The sequence below is a fragment of the Anopheles aquasalis genome, chromosome 3 (genome assembly GCF_943734665.1).
Source record: "Anopheles aquasalis chromosome 3, idAnoAquaMG_Q_19, whole genome shotgun sequence".
NCBI classification, from domain to species: Eukaryota; Metazoa; Arthropoda; class Insecta; order Diptera; family Culicidae; genus Anopheles; species Anopheles aquasalis.
In genome coordinates, this window is record NC_064878.1 from 57,756,656 (window position 1) to 57,782,820 (window position 26,165).

Below are 26,165 nucleotides of genomic sequence, written 5' to 3' on the forward strand. Positions count from 1 at the left end.
ACCGGCAATTGGCACTGGGAACAATCAATCCATCGATCCGTTGCCGGATTCCAGTGATGCCGTGATTGACGAGCGATGATCTGGTGCCCGTGGTTGTTAGCCGGTTGATTGTTGCGTATTCCGATCGTCACCATCGATGGTGGTGCCAACGATTGTGACAAACAAACCAAGTGAGTGCGTCGTTACGCGGTGTTATGCTTGCGATGATGGCCACTGTGAACGGCGTCATCTCGATCTGGAGACACACCGTGAACCGTGGTGGTGGTGAGGGAAGTGTGAAAATTTCTGTTTTATAGAGCCAGCAATAGGCAACCAAATCTGCGACGCTATCACGGCGATCAGAAAAAAAGCGAAGCACAAACAACGAACAGAATCGGGTGTTCTTGTGTAAATTTTTTTGGACAAAAAATGATCCAACCGTGCAGCTTCCTCTGTGGTGCTTCCCTCGCTGCTTCTTGTCCATCTCGGTTTCGTCCCGAAGAACAAACGGTGCCTGTTGCTTTCATCTATTCAATCACCGCGTGCTCACCTCCGGTTGAACTTGACGCGCGGGTGTTTTTGCGCTTCGATCGTTTCGCTTTCGAGCTGCGCTGCGTTCGCTTTTGCGCAGCGCGTTGTTAGTACAGCTTGGTGGCGCTTTCGGTGACCAGTAGAACCTAGGAGACTAGCCAGCCAGCGCATCGCAAGCACGTTATTGCAAACGTGTTGTCCAGCTCGGCCTAGACCGAGATCGCTTCGAGACGGGAAGCCACAGCCGGAGAGTAGCCAGAGCATATTTTACCTCTTTCAACTCATTTGTGTGTTTACGTGTGTGCGAGCGTGCGTTTGTGTACTTGGGCGAGGAGAGCGATCGATGATGATCGTGTGGTGTGCCTCGGAGAAACCTTACGTAATCCTGAACGCTGCTGCTACTGCTGCTGGTGCTGCTGCTGGTGCTGTTGCTGGCGATTTGTACGAGATGTGGGGTGGTCATGCACGTTTTGCACGTCGTTTGCAGACCCCCTAAACCTGGTCTAAGCCACCGAGGACCACCGCGCGTGCGTGCGAGTGACGAATGGGGCTTTCCGAAATATTTTCAGCGAAAAACGTGGATGGTGAAAAAAAAGCATCCAAACAAAACAAAAGCGAAATGCAAAGTGTGTGCCAGTAGATGGCAGGAGGAATGGGGCACCTCTCTCTCTCTCTCTCTCTCTCTCTCTCTCTTCCTCTCGCTAAAGAAGAAGGTGAAGGGTGATCGCGTGCTGATGCTGCTGCTGCTGGTGAATCGACCAAGAGACCGGAGTCACGCAGCACTCGAGCACCGATCATCATCACTTTGGAGACGCTGTGATGTGATGCTTTACATCATCATCATCATCATCATCGAAGTGTTTGTGGCCATTTCCATAACGTTTCTCTCTCCCTCTCTCTCCCTGTCTCTGTGTCTCGTCTCTTTAGCATAATTCCCGCGGTGCACAACACTCAACAGCGCTGCTGCTGCTGCGTGAACTGCATTGTAGTGCATCGCGATCGACCACAGCAGCTTGTTTGCAACAAAAGCGTGCTGCCTAGTGAGTGTGTTTGTGTATGTGTGTTTCGTGCCGTGTGAGTGCTACAAAACAACCAGTGAAGCCGGGTGCGTTAAAAATTGGCTGGAAATTGGCACCAAAAATTAAAGATATAAAAAGAGGGGTAAAAAAAGAAATTGAAATTGTCTACCCACCGCACCAAGGTGTTTTGCAGAAAGCCGACCCTTGTGCTCGTGGTCTGTGTGCGTGTTTGTGTGCGAGTGTATGTGCGCCCTGTGGCCCTAGTGTGTCCATGCCGCATCACCGTTGGTGACAGCGAAACTGGTTTTCGGGGTGGTGGTTGCTGGTTGCTGGCGTTCGCTGGTCGCGGTTGGACCGGACCCGTTGGTGAATATTTTATCAACGCCGAGAGTTCTCGCCTCGTGACAGACCGGAGGTGACCCGAAGGTGGTGGTGGCAACAGGCCCAAATAAGGCGAAAAAACGAGATTCGCCACAAAAGGATAGGCTTCGGGGTGGCTCGCGCTCAAGGTAAGTCCGATGGTGGTGCGTCGTCGTCTTTCCGTCCGCCGCTTTGTGGCAAACACTTTTGGGAGAATGAAAATCGAGAGATTGGATGCGTAGCGGGCGAACGTGCTCGTGCTGCACATGCTACGGACAGCCCAGACGCGATGAACATTCTATTTTTATGTCACCGAATCGCGTTGGACATTCGGAAATTATTGTAGAATCCTGATGCGATTCCCGGCTCCAACTCTTTAAAGTAACCAGAATGCGATTTTGCGAGCTGAGTTTACCTGGATTCCTGTGCATATGACATCACCGCAGTTAATCGAGTTCAGTCTTTTGCCGCCCACCGGGGTGCACTGGTCATGGACTCGGCCTCTCATACAGGACGCTGGCCACTGTCGTCGCTCTTTTTTTGATTGCAACTTATTATGCTAATTGGAACGAGCAATGGTCTTTTCCGAAAAATTATACACTTTTCCCTAATGATAATGCAGGTCAAACACGTAAGCTTGCTTGCATGTCAGGCCAGTAACAGGGACTGAAGGTGGCCCTTGTGCCTTGTTTGTTTTTTTACTGCCTGCCATGCGAGCCATCACAGCGGCAGTACACTGTAACCATCTTTTATGACCTCCGACCAAGGTTGAACCCCACAATTAGTTGACCATTTGACGTAAGCACCTGCATTCCTCGCTCGTGACAAACTCATGGGGACAGCTCGGTTTACTGAGAAGCATCCAATTCCTAACCAACGCTCCCTGGTGGTGTGCAATCATTCATCGTGCGTATGCTGTTTGTCAGTGGTTTAAATGAAGAGTGAACATGTCATAACATGGCTTAAGCAAATGCTTCAAGCATCGTTTGATTTAATTATGCCAGGTGAAAGTCAACGAAAGAGCAGCAGTGTTGGTGTAGCAGTGGATGCCGCGTCTATTGTTTTGCAAATAATTACTTCCCGTGCGTTCACGGCTCTCTTATCAAACAGCAACAACAACAACAACAACAGGTTATCTAAGCCACAACACGTTAATTACTCAAATCTGAGTGAATTTCAGTGCATAATCTGCTGCCAGTATTTAGACTTTTGTTTTGCTCAAATAAATCCACCATTGTTGCGGTTGATTGGTGGCTACCGATACCGATGGTGACAAGAATAAGAAATTCCACATTGTTGTGGGCTTATTAGCTGCCCACCTCTGCAGCAGCAGCAATAAACCGTGGAGTAATGATCGCCGTTCGAACAAAGCGAGCATCCCACTCGCCGTCGCCATCGTCGCCGTTCGGCAGTCAAGTGGAAACGTAATTTTCTGCTGCTTGCTCGATCGTCAAGTGCTGCGTCGACTGCTTACTTTGACCATTGGTGCGTGCGTGCGAGATCTGCTAACCCTGCGAACGGGTTCGTCGCTTCCGTTGAAGTCTTTCGTACAGCAAAGCTCCGTGCGGTCACCGCCGCCGCGACCGCCGCCGCCGCTGCGTGGTTTCGGTTTCCGATTCGGTTGTGGTCGTGGACGGCGCAATTACAACGCCAATCAAAGGTCTGGCCAAGGTGGGAGGCCCTTGTTTTTTTTTTGTAATTTCCGGAAGCCTAATAAAAATGAAATTATTGTAGCGCGCTCACTCCCGTCCCCGGTGGCGAGGGCGAGGCTCGCGGGAAGGGGAATGGTAACCGCACCGTCACGACACGATCACGATCGACCTAGTAGCAATCGAAGCGTGGAGCAGGTGATTCATACCACGCCGGGCCGGGGGGGTTTGAGTGACGCGCGCCAACAACCTCTTCCCCCGTGGAAAAGGCAAAGCCGCTCAAAGGGGAAAATCTCTTCGCAAACCTCTCGGCAGGCTCCCACGGTAGTCAACATGCGCCACATGTGTGTCGGTGGGCACCAGTTTTATGGTTTCCAAAAATCGATCATAAACCATCCGCGCTCTTCGAGAACCGTTCTGTTCTGAGCCGGAATCGGGTCTGTTGGTGCTGCGGCGGCGGAAGGAAATTAACCTAACGGTGGTTTTGCGGTCAGCCAGCTACTAGAATCCGCAGTCGTCGGCGTTCGAAATGATTAATGTTTTCCTTTGACGCGCCCGAAACTCAATCGCCTTACATCAACCTTCGATGTTCCGTCGAGTGAGTGAGGATCACTTCTGCACCTTCGACGGGGGCCGCCGCTGACTTAATGTCAAACGGAGGCTTCCATAAACGGTACAAGTCATTGTCCGATCTTGACACTCGCATGCTCCAATACACGGAGTTTCTGCTGTTCACCATGACACATTCCATCGAGCGAGGGTGTGCGGTCGATCTGTGAATGATGTCATCGCGTTACTGTTGGAGGTGGATGGATCTTGGTCCAATCGTTGATCATGACATCAGCGGGAGCGCGCGCGCTTCGATTGGAAATCCGACTGCGCCATTTGTTCCAACATTTGTTGCTTCGTAGCTGCTCAATCTTGAAGCGTTGTTTCTCATCTTCAGCTCAAGCACAGCTCAAGTGCAACATTATGACAAGCAGCGATGCTGGGTAAAGAAAGGAGCGGCCTGTTTACAGCTTGGTATACATCCGGTAGCCCACTCCTAATCGTACTTGTGCAGTATCGTCTGCCTGTCAAATGGTGCCGTGAAGTTCATTTGCGTAACCTCTTTCTTCTGTTGTGGGTTAGACCGGCAAGGTGTGCTTCCGTGTGTCCTCGAAGCGCCCGCCCGGAAACTGTGTCGCAAAAGGCTTATGTCATCCCGATGGTCCCGCTGCGTCATCATCAGCACCACCAGCAGCTGCGAGCGCTCGACCGAACGATGATTTCTCCTCCGGAGGCCCCAGGGGGGGGAATGCGACAAACCGCATGGTGTAAGGTGAGCGCTGGTGAAGATGGCCCTTCACGGTCGAGATGCGTCAACTCGCTTTAACGCTTGAGGTTGACAGAGCAGTATGGGCCAGGGATGCAGGTCTTGCCCTTTCGCCTCTCCTCTCCCACCGCTTTGTGGACTAACCTTCGGGCAAGGTACGGCCACGCATCCGTCGCCGTTGCAACCGCGGCTGGCTGGCTGGATTTGCATAACAAATCAATCGTAACCGCATCCAATCGAGCGTCACTGCTGTTGCTGCTGCTGCTGGTGGTGGTGGCGCTTCCAAGCGTTGTTTATGTGACACTCCCACCTTCCACCGAAAAGCACACCCCGGGGCCCTTGTTTGTACGCGGTTCTGTCGTTTCAATGTCAAGCCCAAAGCTTGGCTAACAGCTGCCGGTGCTGCGGCGGCTTCCTCCTACACGCACACCGATGATGGAGCGTGGAGGACCTTGAAATCTTTAAATAGTAATGCCGCCCGCCGCCGGCAGACGCCCGGACCAGCCCTGCCTGTGGCTTTGACGTTTGTCGTTTGTGTTGCGTTTCTTCCGGTGAGTGCTCGATCGACGGTAGGCCACCATCTCGGGGCCATAGGTGCCACTGTATGTGCCTCGAATCATCAACCACACCTCGACGGTCCCTAGTCCCATGATCGCCCTATCCCCCTCTCTCTTTCTCTCTTTCTCTCTCTCCCGTTGGGAGACGCATTTTTGGGTAATTTCACGCGTCATGTTCACGCGATGCGAACGTAAAGCGATGCGAGGTGCGATGTGGAATCGTTTATAAGCTTTGGGCTACATTCCTAATTGCGCTCAAGCGACCGTACAGCGGCAACCCGTTGTTTAACACAGAATCCCAGAAGACCGAGACCGAGACGGGGTGGGAGTGGAGAGTTCGAGCGCAACATTGCGCCGCTGCCGCCATTTAATTAACCTCAAACCCTGATGGGTTCGTTTGCTGGTGTTCAAAGGTATCCAAGAAGTTAATCTGTGGCACAAGATCGAACATTCCAGCTAAGGTAGACGAAGCACGACACATGAAGACGAAGGGCTAGGACGCAAACCAGAACAAATTGGGTTGCAATACTTCTCTGCTCCAGAATGAAAAAGCGTCCTGGGAGTGGCCTACTTCGAGCTGACACCTGGGTGACGCGGTGACAGATTGACGCGTTGTTTTCCAGGTTATGATGACAACGAACGACGCCATTGCTGCGGAGAAACAATTGAATTCCTGTTTTTCGCTCTAAACTTGGATCCAGCTCCACCAGAGCCCTGAGTTCGAGAGCCCTGTGCTCAGCTGTTCAGGTATTCTACGCCACAAACCTCAACACGGAACGCGGCACGGAATACCGCAATTCCTTCTGAGGTCATCGGACCTGGCCATCGGGGGGTTCAAAACCTCGACACAGACGTCCCCCCGGGGCTCCAAAAAAGGAGCGAACAAGCAAATGTCTTCCGAGATCCGACGAAAGGAACTGCCGGCAAATCCAACACACACAGCTGATCGCTGCGTAATGTCCGGATTTATCCGGAGTGAGCAATAACAAACGGACCACAGCAAAATGGGGTTCATGAGGGTGGCCTCCGTCTTCGAGTATGGCCTCTGGCACCTTAAAAGGAGTCCGGAACAAATGCTGCGTGTGCTGTCTGTTGGCGCACCAAGCTCCGTGGTGCGATGGCGAATTCACCATCACCTTCCGCCTTGGTCCGCCTCGACACCTTTCAGACGGCGTTATCCAATCGACCGCCACCACCGATTGGGTCGCTCCCCGAGAAGGTTCCGTTTCAATTATAGTCATCGGCGGGTGTGTAGCACTCCTTCGTCTCCCCCCGGTCATTCCGTAAGATGATGGGAGAACGCAGAAGGCGGAATCTCCAAAAATGGTTTCACGCCCGCGGTCCGCCAAAAACCAGTCCGTCCAGAGTCGCTCGCTAAGCGGCCCGGATATGCCGAGCAGGCCGAGTCGCGATTGAGAAATCCATCAAAGCGCGCGAGCTCCATCAACACCGATGACCGATTCCGGTCGATTGGAGTGGGCCGGTGTGGGCTGGTGAGGTGATAACGTAAATAAGGGGGAACCAGTTTCAGCGGACAATTATATCAGAGCACCGGCCAAGGTGTGAGAAGTCCGTTGTTACACAATTCGAAAAGAGTGTGGAGTTTGTTGAGGTTGTGGTTTGAACACAAATCGACCGAAAAAGGTGAAAAGTAAACAATCGAATGACTGTCTGGCGAGTGCTTGCGCGAACTTTTGAAGGAATATCCTGGAACCTTTTTGGCCGTTTCCTGATCAATTATGGTGGGCAACGAATTTGAAGCAATTGAATTATGCAGATTTTGCATGGTGGAATACATTAAGGTGGCGGTTGGCGAACGAAAAGAAAAGTGGGAACGAAACACGGAAGACCTTTTGCCAATGTGGACCTGCCGCGTCTTCGCCCGATCACGACGACGCAGTATCGGCGGCTGGGGATCGTGATGCCACCGTCATCGATCGGCGTGGCTCGAGGTGCTCCATTTTCCCAACCCAGTGCCGCTCTCTGGATGATGATGAAGGTGGATGATTCACCGGTTCGGTTGGTGCACGATCTTCTTCCGTGTGGCAGGCATCTTCCTTCGTTCGCGGCATCGCCCACCTTCGGGGGCTAGAATTGTGCCTTTGTTTTACGCCATTTAGGCGCCTCTTTCTCTCTTTCTCTCTCTCTCTCTCTCTCTCTCTCTCTCTCTATCTGCACTTCTTCTTTGGATCCCGGGAACCCAGGTTTCACTTTCTTGGAAACGATTGAAACAGAGAAGAAGCTCGGTTAATGACGCAGATCCCCCCCGCGATTCATGGAAAGACCACCATAATGGACGCCCGAACAAACCGTGCTAGTTCGGTGTTCCCGGACGGCATGACATTTTGGGCAGGGCCCCCGCCATATCGAGACCTGTCACTAACACAGCTCGCCCAGCCCCAGAGGGCTGTGACATTTGCGGCACTGCTACTGGAAAGTCGCGGCTTTAAATTTGTCCAACCAGACCCGCAACTAGACAAACACACACTAGCACCCTTTTTGTGGTACGAGCGAACGTATTTGCATGTTGTTCCCGAGCGTTGTCCTGTGACGGGCACGGTGCCCGCTAACCACGCGTCGTCGTGTGACACTAGTTGTGGGCGAGTGACAGAAAGTACACGGAGGAACGGAGTGCTACGTCTCGTCGGCGTCGTCGTCGTCGTCGCCCACCGACGAGCCCTTGGGGAAGGGTCCGAACGCGTATGCAAATCTCTCGCTAATGTCACCCGCCATGTTCACACTCCGCGCGGCCACCTGGTGGCCAATGGTGGCCAGTGTCCGCGGTGGAAGGTGTTCGCAGTCGCGGTTGGAAATTTGTTTGTTTACTTCGCTGCTCGTGACATCGCCACAAATCTCTCCTCCTTCAATGAAGTCGCCAGATAGTCGTCGTCGTCGTTGGCCAAACGATGAATCGTTTGTGCATCGTTCCCGCGTGAAGTGAACGCGGAAAGGTGCGCGTGCGCGCGCGCTCGCTTGCTCGTTTGGAGTGTTTCTTGCGCGAAAGTGGATTCTCCATTTCCCCGTGGCCAGCGGGGCCGGTTGATGCGCAATGCCTGGGCGCTTCATCCCTCTGGCAAAGGAAGCTAATGGCCAAACATGCAGCAGCAGCAGCCGGGACGCGTGCGCAATCCACTCCGGTGTGCAGTGTGCGAGCGGAAAAGTTGAAGTAAAAGTTGCACACGTTCCTGAGCTCACCTCAGCCTTCCCTAAGGGGGTGGGTGGGCTGCAGTTGAGGTCGGAGCTGGTTGCCATCGGAACAGGTTTTTTTGCCGCACCAAAGGGTGGCGACAAACGGTGCGATGAACGGGTGCGAGCTGGCGCGGGCACACCCGCACTCGATTCCAACTTCGAATACCTGGAGGCGGATTATGTAGGACGCGGTCCGAGGAGGAGGTAGAGGAGGTCGGTCTAATCGGTCGTTGATCCGACTTGTTTTTAATGGACCCGTCGGTGCCCGAGGAGGGAGGAATTCATGTGGTGGTCCTGCTGCTGCTTGTGGTGGAGAAATGTGGAGCAAACAATGTGTACATGCGCGCGAGTGTGCTACTAATGCTCGATTTGTGCCATAACATACATTACATCCTGTCAGATTCCTTTGCTTGACTCCCTTGCTAACCATAACCTTAATTTGGAGCCACCCCCCCCCCCCCCCCCCCCCGGGGTCAGTTTAATGATAATGGTGGATAAATACTCTTCACATACTTGTCGGAACGTTGTTATGAGGACGAGAATTCCTTTTAGCAACCCAGCAACGTCGGTTTAACACTTTTAAGGGGGCTTCGGTATTTCATTTTTTTTGTGACACATATTTTAAACATTTTTCCTTGAATGTTAATCCTTTCAAGAACATTGTGTACACATTTTAAATCAATCGAAGCAAAACTGCCAAAGTTATCGAGTTTTGAAAATCTGCGTTTCATACAAGGTCCATGTAGCACGCTACTTTCAAGAGCGTTTCCCAAAACCAACGTTTTCAAAGTCGGTGTCCATCGTACAGTAAAAACTGCTGTTCCTATTGATTTGAACATTTTAACACATCATATGTACACTCTTTGCCAGGTAGCCCCGTCGAGATTTCATGAAAATTGTTGATACTTTTTTTTAAACAATTATGTAAAACTCCTTTTTATATACAAACTCGATAAAAACGATCATTTTTTCAAACTTTAAAAATCTGCCAAAAATCGAAAAATAGTAAATTCAACAAAATCTCGACGTGGCCACCTAGATAAGCTTATAATCTATCAAAAGAATACTGATTTGTATTTTTCGGATGACTCATCACGCAGCTACGATGGGCACCATGTTTGGTCCAAATCAAAAGACTTAAGCGACGAACCCGGTTTGATCAATGATCAAACACTACCCTTCATAAATGCCATGAATGAAGTTTTTAATAAATCCTCACCACAATAGAACTAAACATTCTTCAAAAGCTGCAGTTTAATATGCTATTCACTTGAAAAAATAAAGTTTCTTGGTTACGTCACAAAAAAACGTCAAAAATGATCGCTTTTTTGGCCGAATTTTGAGAAATTACCGAAGCCCCTCCTTAACAGGCTGGATCGTCTTCGATCATGCGCTTTTTGGTTCAACTTTAACTCATTTGCTTTTTGGTTCAACTCGTTGCTGTGGTAACTTTCTCTCAGTATTACGCTCTATTTCTATTTTTTGGTTTTACTTTTAACTTCCCGCAAATGTCCTTATGTTCGACGCATTTCCAAGCTGCTTCCACATAAATGTTAACTTTTATTAATCGTGCTATATGAAGTACCTTCTGCTCCTGAATGATTAACACGAAAGAACAAAGAATTGAAGTGCAGCCACCACGCTCGCCCGCTCGCTCGCTAGTCCGCTTTTGCCGCTATTGACACGAGGCATAAGGCTAAACAGTCGCTAAACTTACGTTTTTTTCATCATCCATTTCATTGGGAGGGAAACTTTCATGGAAATAACGGAAAACTTGTTCTTCTCTGCTTCCGCTTTACGCCTTCTGCACGGGGCCTCTCCACTGGCTGTCATGGCAATGAATGTGCATCATCGGAAGTGCAACGCAGCATCCTAAACATGCAGCAGCGGCGCACTTCCTGGCATCGCACCTCACTAGTGCAACCATCACCTTTTTCGGGAGGTGGGGGTGCCGATGGGGGGGGGGGGGGGGGGGGTTGTGAAAAGTTGCCAAACTCCTTTTACTTTTGTTTCGCTGGAACATATTTTATTAGCCAACGGGGAGGGAGCAAAAGAGAGAGAGGGAGAACTGCAGCTAAAGGTGCACGGGACCGTTAGTGCAACGGCTTCAGTTCGCTGCCCGTGTGCCTTTTTGGCGTTCATCTCTCTCGCTCTCTCTGCATCCATCCCTCTAGAGTTTAACATCCCCCTAGTTTAATGTTAGCGTCAAGAGTGTGTTCCAGTCTCCGGTCTCTTGCCTCTCAAACTCCGCTCGCGCTGTTTACACGGTTCACTTCGTTGTTTAATCCTCGCGGCCAACTTGCCAGCGAAGCCAGAGGACCGCAGAAACGAGAAACAAACCATAAACGTCATGTTCCGTGCCCTGCCGTGTCTGTCGCTCGCAACAATGCCACAAGGAATCGTTCACGAGCGGCAGAAACTAGGTAACGAGGCATCATTACATGTGCCTTTTCCTTCCATTCGTGTAATCGATACCGCAACTCTCCCGTTCCAGCCAGAGTGTACCCAGTGATCCAAGATGGCCATTCTGAGGGTGATCTACTTTTGCTCGCTTCGCTTCTTCGCTCCCGTTTTCGATTTCGTTCACTCTCGGTGGTGATCGAGGCAGAATGATGCTGCATGTCTTCTTGGCGATGCTACAGCATTCCAAAACCTTACATATCCCTCACACTCAACAGTAGCTGCAGCAGAATCGCTAGCGTATGGCGTGGCGTTCGTGGCTGAGTGACAGGAAAATGAAACGCGCGAAATTCGATTCGTACGCTCGGCTACCGTGACCGTCACGACGCGAGACGCTCTTCTCGCTCCCTCTCGCTGCGAGAACCTCCGAGAAGAAGAAGCGAAAAAAAAGTGAAAACAATCGCCAAGGCTGGGGTCCCAGGGGTTAAAACCGGTAGCAGCCCCGATTTACCGCTGCCATGCTACCAGCTGGCCATTGTTAATGCTGGATTTGTCGTACTACCAGCGCCGTACCGACCGGAGCCTCGTCTGTGGAGCACAGCATGCAGCATGCGGTCAGGTACCGATTGTGTCCGTCTAGGTCGATGTCTGGGCTTACTAACGGTGGCATATGTGGCAAATCGGTTGTCTTCTTGCGTCGGTTTGCCCAGTTTTTTGCGCGCGATCTAACAATGCGGTTCTTCTCGACTTCGCTTGCTGGATGCTGGTTGGGGTGGATCGCCAAGTGGGTGAAAGTTGATCTTGAACAACCGGGGGGTTTGTTGGGCAAAGGGGGAGGGGGTGTGTAAACTAATAAATAAACAAAATTAGATTTTATCAATTGCGAATAGATCGGAAATGGCGGGAAGGAAATAATGAGCGCTTTATATTCAGCAACCAGAAAAGAAATGAGGGAGGAGGGGAGACCACCTTGAGTGGGGAGGAACCACGTGATAAGATCGTGGAAACTGCGGGGCCGTTGTTTGCCCGGTCTTAAACGCTTGGCACGCTGGCGTACATTATGTAAATCAGTTTTCTCTCGCTCGTCGGTTGCTATCACGCTGGCGCACCAGGAAGCCAGACAGAGCGTGCAAGGGTGGTGGTGGTGGTGGTGGTGCATTGGCGGAATGAAATGAAAAAACAATAACACCATACCACGGAATGGTGGTAAAGATCGCGGGAAAACCGACGCTCGGTCATTGGCGAAAATTTATTTATTTTGCTGTCGCTGATGTTGCCGCTGATGCTGCTGCACTGCACACAACCGTTTGTTTTCATTCCACATCTTCCAGCATGACAAGGCAGAATGAAGAAGAAGAGGAAGAAAGTGTGTGCAAATGGGGTCAGCTGGTGTGGTACTGGAGTGTGTGGACATTAGGGTAAAGCAACAGATCCGCTTCCGTTATTGTTGTTCCGCGGCATGGAAGCTGATCGGCAAGCGTTGTTTGGTTAAGCCGAGTACGGGATGCCCCTGTCCACCAGGGATGGAAGACAAATAAACAACCGGAAGATCGTGTCGAACGGAAGTCCCAGAGATGGAGAACAACTATTACCACCACCATCAGCTCGGACAGACGGAACGGAAGCAAATGACAGAGCGAAGAGCAGTAGCAGTGGCTGCTGCAATTGCGTCGCTTTGCTTCGATTTCACTTCGATCTGCTTCCATTCCGTTTGCCAGGAAGCACGTAATGAGCTGGTGCGGCACAGCAATCGAATTGCAACGAAAGACAGAAAGCAACATCATACTTTGGACACCGCGGCCCGCGCACTGCATTCCTAGTTAGCGAGTGGACGGCGAAGAATGCCGGCCACGGATGCACACTGCCACAGTGCCCAAGGACAGGCAGATCCCTCCCTTTTCACCACGCAAAACAGCCAAATCATAATTCATCGCAGCGAGACAACACCGTCGCCAGCTGCGGCATTAGATCGAGATCGACCCCAGCTGCTTCGGGCATCCACGGGGTACACGGCTTAGACGCAGATCGCAAAATCCCACGGAGGTGAACAGGTCCGCCCGTTGCGATGGCTGAACCCGCTAGTCGCGCGCTAGTCGACACCATCACGACCGCGACCACCGATCGACGACTTTGTGTTTGCAGTCGCGGCGGGCTGTTCGAGTCGCGTTCGGATCGTGAGGAAATTCCTCGGCCCGAAGGTCGTTCCAAATGTCACTCGCTCGCTCGCTCGCTCTCGCACCCAGATTCCCGGGCTAGGCCAATGCTGGTGGGTAGCGCAACCCACAGCCAACCGGTGCTGCGAGAGCTACCTTGCTTTGGATTGCTTTGGCCGTTTGTGGTGGGGATTTCGATTTGAAACGGACTGCGAGCGGGCAGGTTGTGTGACTGAAGAAATGGTTCGCGCATTTCGGTGGGAAGCTGTTCATCCCACGCCCCCCCGGGGTAGCTCGTAGGAGTTGCTCTCGATTGTGGAGACATTCGAGCGCACGCGCCCTGATGTTGATGACACAATAGGGAGTTGGAGTTGTGAACAGAGTGCTCCCAGTATTTGAGGTGGAGTTTGATTTCAGAATCTCTCGTTCGCCAAGTAACCATCTGTTAACGCAATGTGTGAGCGATGCACGGTGCAGTAAATCGCAGGTGGCATGGTGCGTCGCCTCTAATGACAGCCATGACGTAGCCAGCTTCTTGCTCAGCTGTTAGAGCAGGCGAGGAGTCAGCATTCTGAGTACATGATTTATGCATTACTTCTGTTTTAATGATCTTGGACTTCCCACCTTACAGCGGTCGCCTACCGAACGACCTTCGATTCGGATCGAGTCGATCGAACGGCCGAGCGAGCGATCGATCGATGAAGGTTGCTTTAGATGCCAGTCACAGATGCCAGATGCAAGGTAGATTTACGTAGATTTTTATTTTTTTCCCTCTATCCTCGTCTACCAACAACGATGGAATAGGGAATTCCCGTTTACCCGGAACACCACCAGCTGCCTCGTGGCTCAAATGGAATTAGTATTAACAATTTGCTCGACCAGTAACCGAGCACGATGGGGAGCGTTCCGATGAATTAACGAAAGTAAACGTCACGCAACCTGCCCTTACGTCCTTCGCCACAAGGAGCGTAAAGGTTAAGATTAATGCTTTTTTATGTCAGTTATGCAAAGCAGCAGCAACCACGGGGGTAGGACTTGGGCGATCGGTGGACGCGGTCTTCATAAACTGCTTAATCATGAACCGGCGTTAGAGCGACGTCGAGCGGTGTCTGTGCCGCGCTCTGATTCACTTCTTGCCAATGTATCCGAGAATATGTGCATGTGTTAATACTTAGATGCTCATGACGGGCATAAATCATCACCTCATAAGCATAATGGCGGGCGCGCGCACACGGTCTCTCTTCTTCTAATTAGTGCCGTCCCATGCCACGGAACACGGACTTCTTATGTGTGTTCTGATCGCTGTATGTGTCGGTGGCTTTCTGCTGACGTCCTTGAGGCATTACAATTTGCACAACGGGAAAGCTAATCGTTGGGGGGGGGGGGGGGGGGGGGCAGTGCTCTGACGCGATACTGCGCGATAAATACGCGGAACTCAACTCACGCCCGGCACAAGCTTGTAATCTTGTAAATGATTACATCCGCGACGCCACCCTGCCAGCCCACCTTACTAACTCCTCACTCGCTAAACACCCACATGGGGACTCCCACGAAGTAGATATGGAGTGCCTGGATCAACCCGCGGCCGATTAGCGACGAGAAATCTAGAGCAAGACCCAAGTTTCTGCAACTTCGGTTGGGTGGGGGGATTAAGCGATAGGCGGGCGAGCGATCGCTCCAGCACAGCACCACACAATTCCACACTTGATCGAGCGATAGACCGATCGATTGGAGATTTATAATTAAATCAGAGACAGAGAGACACGGTTTCGATTGCACGGGACGTTCGATCGACAAAGCGTCCCGGTAAGTGGCACTTGGCGATGGATTGCAAACTTGCTCGCGCGCGCTCGAGCGATTAAATGCCACCCCGATGCACCATTATCCATTCGACGTGGCCACACGAGAGGTGAGAGTGAAATATAAAATGCCGCGAAATCGGCAACGACGACGACTCCGGCGACATCATATCGCAATCGGCCGTTTGGCGCACCGTTCGCTGTCACCGTTCGCTGTTAGTAATTAGCACGTTTAAGTGTGCACAAAAGGCTGAAAATGCTTTGGATGGAAAGTCGGTGCAGCGTGTGGCATCTCCTGTCTCCTGTCCGCCGCCTTCCTGGCGCCTGTTTCAGGTCGCGATGTTTCACGTCCGATTAGAGCGCCCGAGCGGCAGACAATGGCACGCTAGCTGTATGGGTGTAAACACCCCCCAATAGAAACCCCGGGGGGATGTTGTCCGGGAGGAGGATCAACACGGCGGGCCCTATTCAAGGTTTTTTCTATTAAATCCATGTAATTGAGTTTGAAATGTGTCAACGGTTGTGACCCTAATCTGGGCCAACATCTTGATTGTTGGGTCGGGAACGGGAACTGGTAGTCGCCTGGCAGTGTCAGCGTCAGTAGCGCCACAAAAGCGGCCCGAGACTTCTCTCGCTCCACATAATCGCATTTCATTAGTATCGCTATCACGTGTCGATCATTTTTCGACGACGACGCAAGACGAAAAGCAAGACGTTTGACCGCTGTCAATGGGAAAGTAGCAGCAACAGGAGGAGCAACAAACAACAACAACAGAGCAGACTAGTAGGACAAGATCAAAGCGAAAGCGAACGAGGCGCGTTGGTGGTGCTGCTGGAGAAAGGGCGCGAAGCCGCAAAACCGACGGATCGTTAGCGCGTTCTGTTATGGAATTCGTGGAGGCACAAACTTCCACACGCCAACGACGCTTCGTGGGACTTAGGGGAGGCGAAACGAGATCACCGAGACGGAAGCGTGGAGCTACGAAAATGATGAAACGGTTTATGTAAGTTATTCAAATTATCAGCTGGGTATCATCGCGCTTTTGACATCGAAGCCGCAGCGTGCGGACGTAGATCGACCGATCAGAACCACGGCCGAGGATCGAGTGACTTCGATTAAATCAATCCTCAGACCAGTCCGGGCGAATTGCGGACCAAAAGATCACCTTCCATCGCCGGTCTTGTCCCACGAAACGGCGATCCGACCTCGGATCCGGATCGCCTCGCGGGACTTGATGATCGCGTGGATCGCGCCTGCTGAGCAATTACACTTTCGAAGCACTCGCATAAGGTCATGCAGCCGAAGACGATACCTCCTGATGATGATGATGATGATGATGGTGATGCTAGTTTCAGGCTAATCTTTCGTTCGCTCAATCGCGCCCCTCGGCAGGGAGTCGCACATCTCATACGGGGCTACGGTATCCAGGTGTGTTTAACCTTTCGACTTCGGTGCGCACCGCGATTCCACCGCCTAACTGGAACTGGAACCGCGAGTGATTGATGGTTTCGCGGGTAAACGCAACAGCCCTCTCTCCCCACACGACGTAGCATTTGGCGCTTATTATGCTGACTTCACCGACACCGACAGCGAGGTTATTAAACATTTAGCAGCGCTGTTCCGGCGCCCTTTTATGAGGAAGCCCGCCGCCTTGTTTGGGTGAAAACGGTGACCGGAAAAAAACCTCGACCAGTGTACTGAATAATGCATTCGGTGGATTCGGTGGTGGGTTGGATGTGGTAGCGAGCGGTGATCTGCTGATAAGGAGCCGCAACTGCTGCGCGCACTTCACGGTCACTTCCCCCACTTCGGTGTGTGGCCTCGATAACAGACCGCCAGAGGATGGAGGATTTAAAATCATTTTTCATTAATTTAAAAAGCAGCAACTGCTCAGGTACTCGACGCGGTGCTTCACCGTAAAATCGCTCCGTTTGGAGTTTTCAATGTCGGCCCTCGATGGCGGCGTCGGACACTCCATTCGAATGTCCGTTACACGCGATCTGTCAATCAATGCATATCGCCGCCGCCATTTCCGAATGTGTCTGCGCGTGTGAGAGGCATTCCTTTCTGGTTTCGGACAAAAATTGGAGCAAGGACCCAGACGCCTCCCCCGAGGGCCTGATTGGCACTTTTACGTTTGCCGTGCGACGAGCGGTATCGCACGAGGAGTATCGTCGAGTGGCGAGGCCACCACCTCCGCATATATGGGTAACTGTAACGCAGCCGGTAGCTGGAGGCGTCAACCAGCGAGTAGTACCGCGTAACGGGTTTGAAGTACCGCCACCTCCCTTTCCAAACTGAGTTGATTGAGTTTTACGTGTGTCACGTGAAGGACAGAAGACGACGCACCCTCGAGCGATGGGGATGGTGAATGGGACCCGGCCTCACCTTCGGTGCAGTGTTTATTCTGTGCCGATCCCGAATTCCGTTCACCAGGCGTGCGAGAGGTGAAGTCGTGTCTCGTGACTCAGTACGAGGGATGTCCGAGCAAACCGTTAGTTCCATGCCATGCCGGTGGGGCTACCGGGATTGGTTAATCAATTCACGTAAAGTTTATTTCGCAAAAATGGGGCTTCGCATGGATTAGACTTCATTTTACGGTCCAGAAACTCGTTTGCGTTGGGGGAATATGTGATAGGTGGAGCTCATTTTGACTGTGAGCCTCTGTTATATTCGATCTATCATAGATACCAGGTGTATACATATGAAACCGACCTTTTTGATTTGCGTAAAAAAACGCTTTTTCTTGGAAAATGGAGAAAAAATTATTCTCCAAAGTTATGACAATCGTTAGCTACCATTTTTCCAAATTTTCGAACCAAAGGAAGCGCTGCTCGGCCATTACCTGCCCCAGCAATGCAAATGAATGTTCATGTGATAGAGTCAGGTCTGGTGAGTTAGCGGCAAGAGGTAATTGTTGCCAATTGTGGCGTGTCCTTGGCCGATATTTCGCGCGGTGGCGGTGCATTTTCATCGAGAAAAATAGGTCAATTTTGTCATTTTGGATATTTTGTTTGATTTTTTAACAGGTCTCGTTCGAAATTGATTAATTGTTACTTTTAATGATCATTAATACCCGTTTTGGCCAATGAGGCCTGCAATTTGATGACTTTTTGATAACATTTTTGATGGTTGGTGGTTCTCACATTTATATCACTACTTTAAATAATATAAAGTATCACTTTATTTATTTATATCACTAAAATTTAAAGCGCACTTTGCACTGTGTTTCAGTAAAAGCATACCCACCGTAACCTTCAATAAAAATTTGATGCGATTCGACCACCGATTTTTTTTGATATGGAAGCAAAAAACGAACGATGTAGGCGAATAGCAGTTTTTAAGAACGAAACTTGCCATTTTAATAGCAATAAAAATATCTGTTATAGTGTTAATTTTGAAAAAATGCACACCGATTATGTTTAACGGATGCCTAATGAACAAAATAAAACACATAGACTAACTTTACAGCTCCATTTGGCGTAGATATAGTTTTAGAAAGAAAACGACGGTTTCATATGAATACACCTGGTAGAGCAGCTGCCAAGTAGAGCAATAAGGGTGATGTAAATAAAACTAGCCATCTAAAACCTGTTGGAGTTGGCCAATCTAGTAACATTTTAGTAACTGTAAGCCAATAGTGCAAATAAAATCACGGGAATACTTATTTGTCCAATTGAAATCCTTTTCTAACCGACTCCTTTCCTATGCCTAGCGACGGTTATCCTTCTCTGTACAATGCAATTACTATTTGACCCAGTCAGCCATTTTACGACACATTTACGCGACACAGTAAATGGATGCTCAGCCTGTTGGCTTCATAACAATACCCTGTTGACCAATCCCTAGCCACGTCCGACGAGTGCTATCATCGCAATCGTTCATCTCCACCTCGAAACCTCCCATAAAGCACCGTCGTGGAGTGTGTTTGTCTTTCGACGGCACCACTCGCCGAACATCCTTCCTAGGCCTCTGTTGTAGTTGATACCATCAAACGCAATAAATCTCCCCTCTCCAATGTATGGACTGGATCTGTGAAAGGAGAACAGTGGAGCGAGTTACAGTTTAAGGTCGGAAGGATCCACAAACCCATCCCGTGCACTACATATCCTCGGGCAAGGATACGACGCAAGTCTGGACGGAAAGGTTGTCATGTTCGACATTCACGATCCCAACTTAATGCCACGTGCGCCCTCTCCAAGCCACCACCTCGGGCAATCTAAATCAATCCATCAATCCGTTGCTCTACTGCTTCGCCTTGTTTGATACCGAGACGGACTCCCGGTGTCCATTGAAAACCCGGTGTCCGCTTCGATGATTTCCGTATTCCAGTCAAGCGAACGATGGGCTACCATGATGAGGTCGGTCGGGTTATGCCAACAAACACCACCGACGTCGATCCAAAACCGATCCTCGGGCAGGGCGCGTTCTCTGGAATGTACATAAATCTCTCGGTTTCACTCCCGTTGCGGGGAATTTGAATTGGACAAATAGAGGACGCCCATTCGAGCGCTCGAGAAAAAAAAACCGATTATGATCCGACGGCAATTGTTCCACCCTAGCCTTCCACAAGAATTCCAGTGGAGTAGACGGGAGGGTGGTCATCGGTCGAGGTTATAAGACCACTGGCACAGCTCCAGGAGGGACACTGGGCCGAGGGAATGGCGCCAATATGTCGGTTCAAGGATCAAGTTCAAGGAGCGGGCCACCAAATCGGTGACCCCGAAACGGAATTCAAGACACAATCCGATCACTTCGCGAATCTCCCATTTCCGACTCCCTGACTGTGGCCCTGAATTGGGGTCCGGCTTGGCTCGAGTCGCCGCGGGGCGTGAAAATCGAACATCCATCAAAGCGCTGGTCGTACCAAGGGGGAAACCCCCCATTGAAGGTCATGGGTCCGGGTTGTCGTAGGCATTCTGTTTACCCGATTACCCCAGCTGGAGAACCCGCCCCGGGCGGGCGGTATTATCCGGATATTCCGATTCGAAGACAAACTGCTGTTGCTGCCGGTGGATAAGAGAACTCACAATCGAGCGCGCAATCGAGCGAGCAATCTTCCGTGAGCCAGCGAGTACTTGGCCTCGTACGGACAGTGCAACGATGGCTGTCAATAGGGTTGATACAGCCGCCACCCGAAGGGGACTGCCAGTGACCAGCACAGCCAATTGCCGTGTTTTTCTTCGTCAACTAACTATATTCCAAACTCGCGGTTTCGCGGTCAATTTCGTGCTCCGTACGGCGTAAGTAATGGCGCCTTTTTGGGGGAGAAATAGAAGAAAGTGAAATGATGGTCGCTACAAGGTCCGCACACAGCTTACTTTGCGCTCGATTAGAGCCAATCATTTGCTGAACGCTTGCTTGTGTGCCATTACAGTGTACATACTCGATTGCTTGCCCAAGCAGGAGGGGGAGGCACCTTGTGCCAAGTAAAGTTATCGATGTCGATACCTCAGCTTCCCCAGAAGATCCCTCGATTGTGCAAAAGTCGACTGGAAGTGCATGCCAGGTAGCAAAGCATTTCGCAAACATTGAAGCTCGAGATGAAATCCATCTGGACACACAAAAACGGAACACACCACACAGGGCACGCGTATGTGTGCCCCGATAGAATGACTCTATGTCGTCCGTTCGCACACAAAATGGTTTCACTCGATGATGTATGGGTTGTGGCCATAAACGGCTTTTATGAACCATGCACAACGCACCGAATCGCCATCCGAATGATGATTGCTGGCCAGCTAGTTTCGCCTTCCTCCTCTTCTCCAGCTTTCCACACAAGCAGCGGATTGTGTAGTGCGGATTTGTGGCGAGCGTGATTTGTGGTGACTTACGGCCTATTACGTCCATGCCATGCCAATGTCCCGCGAGCGTGCTCGATGGCTCAGAAGGCGAAAGAAATGTGTGTCCCACAAGAGCGTGCCATCGAGCGAACAGGAAGCAAGACCTTAACAGGGCTAAGGGCACTGCTGCTTTTGGGTGCTGTGCCAACTGTGCCAATCGTTGTATGATTGCGTGAGCGCTTCTTTAGCTTTTCCCGAAACAGCGCGGTCCTCGCTCCTAATGGATTTACGGCTTTCGTAAGCGAAGAAGCCGAGAACGCATGCAACCTATGCTGGCTTTCAATTTCATTCTATTGTTTCCCCCTCGGCGTGTTTGTGAGAGAGAGAGGGAGGACCGTAGACTCAGAGCAATCGTGAGTATGAAAAGTGAAAAGCGCAAATCGTAACAACGTCGCTGACGTCGTCAGATTGGGTGACGCAATTGCTACGAGTAGGTGAGGGAAAATGCCGGAAACGAACAGCTCATCACCGTCATCATCATCATCATCATCATCGGCCACATATCAACCGCCATGTCACGCACGGCACACGACGACGACGACGACTTCGACGCGAGGTCTCGGTATGCTCGGTAGAAGATCATCTTCGTCGAAGCCAGCCTCACGTGTGCCTAGGGCTTATGTAAACACGCGACCACGATGCTTGGTGGGTGGCTCTCTGCTCTTCCCCTTCCACACCACCCGGACTGCTACACTTTCAACGGGCAATCAACAACAAATCGCGCTGATTATCGGAATCGCCGCTCGCTCGCTCGCTCGCTCGCTCGCTTGGTGAACCATTTACTCATCCACGTTTTCCATTTTGTCTCTCTTTCTTCTTCTCCTGTTCACAGGTACCGTATCGTGGCTTTTCCACACTTTTTCCACCCCTTTCGACGGCTCCCAATCAACCTCTGTGAATAGGAAAGCGCTTCACTTCGTGGCATTTGCGTGGCGGGGGTACCTCCAGTGTTCTCGTGCGTAATCTGATTTGATTGCGAGATAAAACGTGCATCATCAGCAGTAGTAGCAGCGAAGGAGGAAGGTGGAGAAGGAGGTAAGCGAGGCACACGCACACACTCATCATTATACGGATGCTGATACGGCTTCTGAGACGAATTGGAATTGGATGTCTAATCTCTCCGGGTCTGTGGGTCGCGGATCAACGCATTCCAATCGTGTATTGGAATCCAATCCTTCCAATCAATCCATCACGCGCCCTCGAAATGGCTTCTGTAGCGGATCGTGGAGATAGAGAGAGATAGACGAGAGAGAAAAGTGGAGAGAGAGAGAGTGATTCGCAAAGATCCTATTTGGCGTGTTCCTGCCATCAGAGGTCAGAGCCATTGTTTCATTCCCCGAAAAAAAACCCAACACTTGTTAGAAATGAATGAAAGTGAAGTGAAGATGAATTGATGGATCGCCATACGTCACGCTCGCGGCGGCGCGCTCAAGACTCGCCAGACAACCAGAAGTTACTTAAAAGTAATCCACATCTATAACAAACCCCCCGGACCGAAAGGTGTTGCCTCATTAATCAACCTCTGGAACGACCAAAGACCGACCGAAGGAACCTCGAGCGATGTCGTCTTTCGCGTCCCTTTTGGAATGAAGAGCAACGTGACGGTGACCACGGCGACGACGACAGGGACGAAGATGCGCCTATCGCGCATCGCATCCTTGTCATCATTCATCATTGGGCTCCCGGAGGGCCAACTTTTGCACACTCGGCGCCCCCTTCCTCCCTTGGGACAATTTCGCCGATCTTGATGGCCTTTCCGGGGCGGTTCGGAATCCCGGAGACGGTCCCGGCCCTGGCCGCCGGTCTGTAAAGGGCACCATCACCATCCTCGGAATGCCAACCATTTCCCATGAGAGGGGCACCCCATAACCTTCCACAAATGTCCACAAGGGATGGAACACGTGAAAGCGAAACAACTCAAGGGGAGGGAGAGGTTTACTGCAGAGCGCCCCACCAAAAACAAAAACCAGCGCGTGGAGGCAAAGGTCAGCGATCCGTAGCTCCAGTGTTCCAGTTCGAGGCAGGTCTTTCTGTCTCCGGTGAGTGAGCCGGCACTGACCGGTTGGTTGGTCTTGGGGTTTTGAGGTCTTGGAGTCTTGGTTGGCTCGTTGGCGGCCGATGTGTATTGATACGATCATTATGCTAATTAATGAAGCTATTAGGAGGCTGTATCGCTAATCGATCTTTAATTTCCTCCACCTTTCCCTTCCCGGCTCAGGTTCCCACCATCACACTGGCGATAATTGGCCATCCGCTTTTTGGAGCATCGGCTTTGGACCACCACTTTATGGGTAGGTCTTCCTCCCATTTAAACTTTTTCGGTAAAAAAGTTTCGTCCAACCCAAGCGCTCCATCGCAGGTCCGAGGGGGGTGAAATGTCAAGCCACGTTGCCAAAAGAGAGGGTTTCATTTTCATGTTTTAATGCGTGAGACTTCACGCCCCTTGCGTGGTGCGTGAAGCGAAGGGAGCGCCAAAGGTTAAGGACGGATTGAAAAATGGTTCCAGTCCGTTCCTCTGCCGTTGAACAGTTTGGCATGTTTTGGTCGCGTCGATGTGAGTGTTAAAGGTTGCGCGAATGCGTGCCACAAGTGGACCTCCTATTGGAACGATTGATGATCACGCGCTATCGATTGTGATCTGTTTCATTCTGGACACAGAAAGAGAGAAAGAGAGTGTGACACAGACACCTGCCGCCAGTAAGATGCGCTCCTCCTTAGGGATGGGGTCTCTGGAACGGAATTATGTTAATGCGTTTTATGCTGCGTTTGATGTGCACAAGCGCACAGCGCACCCATAAAACGCTACCATAAACCATTAAGCGGACGCGCGCGCACACACCCCAAGCGCTGCAACGATTACACATGGTTCCTGGTCACATAAATTCGGAGAAACAGCCATTGTACCGGGGGTCCAGGACATAAATGAGAATTGGGCAACAGTTTTGATTAGACGATTTGAATATTTAGAATTGAAGAATACCAGTTGATAGCGCGATTTATGGAACGTTTAAATTTTAATAGCTTCAACGCCCAGGCTGCTCTGTTCCTTCTCCTCTTCAGCGGTATCTGTGGGTCATTACAATCATAATCATAATCTATGATGCACCGGAATGGCTTTTGGTAGTCCCCTAAAATGGGTATTGGATTTCAGTGGTCTCCGTGGGCCATTAACCAGCGGTGAGGACTCTATTTGGATAATTTCTAATATGCTCTTCCCCTCGGAATGCATTTCTTCTCCTCTTTTAAGTCGCTTACAGACCTCAGATACCAATAGTCCCGCGACTAGTTCCATAAATCGAGACACAGCTTAGTGAGCGTAAAGTGGAAAAGATTTCTCTCTGAAATCCGGGCCCTCTTTTCACTGCCATCTAACGAACGGTCGGGGGTTACGGGACGGCACATAAAGCATTTCCCTCCGTCTCGATTTTCCGAGCTTCCAACGCCTCGCTTCCGACGGTGAATTTTATTTGACAGAAAAAAAACACAAAGAAGAATGACCCCTACCGGCCAAGGCATTCCGGTAAAGCCTTTTTAATGAATCCAAATCCGAACGCAATCCGGAGAAAAACAACGCAATTCGCGGTGCCTCCGATCCCTTGCTCCCAGGGATGCTGCTCTCCCTTCCACCCGATCGAATCGCAATTAGTTCGCGATCGCGAGCATCACAGCTCGAAACAAAAAAGGCGTTTTTCGTTCCTCTGGTGTAGTTTTTTTTTGCCCCCCCCCCCCCCCCCCCCCCCGTTTGGAACCAAGCCGGCCAAGAGAGACACGGTGACACACCCGATAGATCGCCCGCCGGAGATTGGTTCCCGGTTTCCTCTGATTTTCCAAACTAAAATTGACCGGACGGCGGACAGATTTGGATCGTGGCGACGTTCACTTCGCTACTGTTTGTGTGCACAAAGACTGGATCCAGCGAGGCTGGAGTGTTAGACGAGATATCGTCGATCTGGGAACTGGGAAACTAGAATCACCCCACGGTGGGGGGATGTGGGCTGTAAATGAGGGAGTTGAAAAAGTGAAATTAAAAGAGAACAGAGAGCAAAACGAAGGTCCCGAGAAACGCCCGGAATAATTCGGCCGGTTCGAGGGGCTTGTGGGATGCATAAAAACTCCCTGCCTTCCCGTTGCCATTTGGCTCAAAACGGAGGGAGCTAACCTCGTAAAACGGAAGTTTACGATGAGCGGCAGAGCGCCAAAGAGTGTGCATGTTTTGCCTGCGGAAAACCTTAGGAGACAGACCACCCAACGAGATGTCGGAGTGGTGGAGACATGGTGGAACACCGATCACTGCATTACACGCCTGCGAGCGAAGCCCACTAGCGTACTGGCTTTGCCCTGGTTAGGTTTGAAATCCTCTTAACGATCCTCGCTCGCCCAGAGGGCAGCGCTGCACATCAAACGAATTATATTTAATAATCGATATTTTATTGGATCAGAAATCGTGACTCCTTCTCCCCCCGTGACACTGCTCCACAGACTGCTCTCGGTCGGTCTGGTCGGCGGGTCACTTGAAAAAGGGCCGTGCCCCGAAGCAACTCGAAATGCGATGCAAGTAGCAGTAAAAAAAAACGAACCGAGGGGGAATCTAGCGGCGATACGTAATACAAGAGGGCTCATTCGCTAATTAACGGTGCATCGAGATCAAGATGTTTGCCTGCCGAGGGTTTAGGGCCGAGATCGGTGTTTTTCTTTGTGAGATTTCCTTCTCGTTTCTCGATTTCTCTGCTCGCCCATGGCTTTTTTGTTGTTGTTGTTTTATGGACCTTCGTTTTTTTTCCAGCCACAGACCCACTGCTTCTGGGAAGGTTCTATGCCGGCCGGCCTGCCGGCTATGTTGGAAAAATCGTTTGAAAAACATTCCAACCGAGCGGCTCTGAAGGACCTCGGCTTTGAGTTTGAAGTAGCCGGAGATGCTGGGTGGCGCTGAGAAATAATATACCCCGTTGGGATGGGAACAGACGGATTTAAGAAGAGCTTTGAAGCAAGCGGCTAAGAAGCTAAGCTCACCGTCCAAGCCAAAGGGCCCTGGCAACGGTGCTAATGCGAACTGAAACCGAACCTTTTTTTTTTGGGGGGATTTCGCCGTAAGGCACCCCCCGGGAGCGCACACCGTTAAAGCCGCTTCTCCCATTGACGGATGGGGATTCTCCAAAATCTGGGACAATGGCGCATAAGGTACGCTCACTTATGATGTGTTTTATGGTGGAAAACGCGCTGATCACCTTCAAAACGATCGCTGTTAATCGCTCTAACCTCATTGTACGAGTGCGGGAAGAGAGGAATGGCCATCCCAAGTTCCTCACCACCTGCTGTTGCTTTCATCTGCCGCCAAAAGTGCAATCCGCACTGGAGTTTGTTGTTCTTGAG

General features: G+C 50.9%; 1 protein-coding gene across 2 annotated transcripts in view; it reads left to right on the forward strand.

Annotated features, from left to right (window-relative positions):
* The first annotated feature begins 1,475 nt into the window (after positions 1–1,475).
* The window catches only part of LOC126576050 (uncharacterized), an 81,514-nt gene continuing 56,824 nt past the window's right edge, over positions 1,476–26,165 (forward strand). The window contains exons 1-2 of one of the 2 annotated variants that reach the window (XM_050237133.1): positions 1,476–2,038; positions 21,628–21,830. The gene's annotated coding sequence lies outside the window, so the exon portion shown is untranslated. The remainder of the gene's footprint in view (positions 2,039–21,627; positions 21,831–26,165) is intronic. The other variant, XM_050237132.1, reaches the window with a different exon arrangement.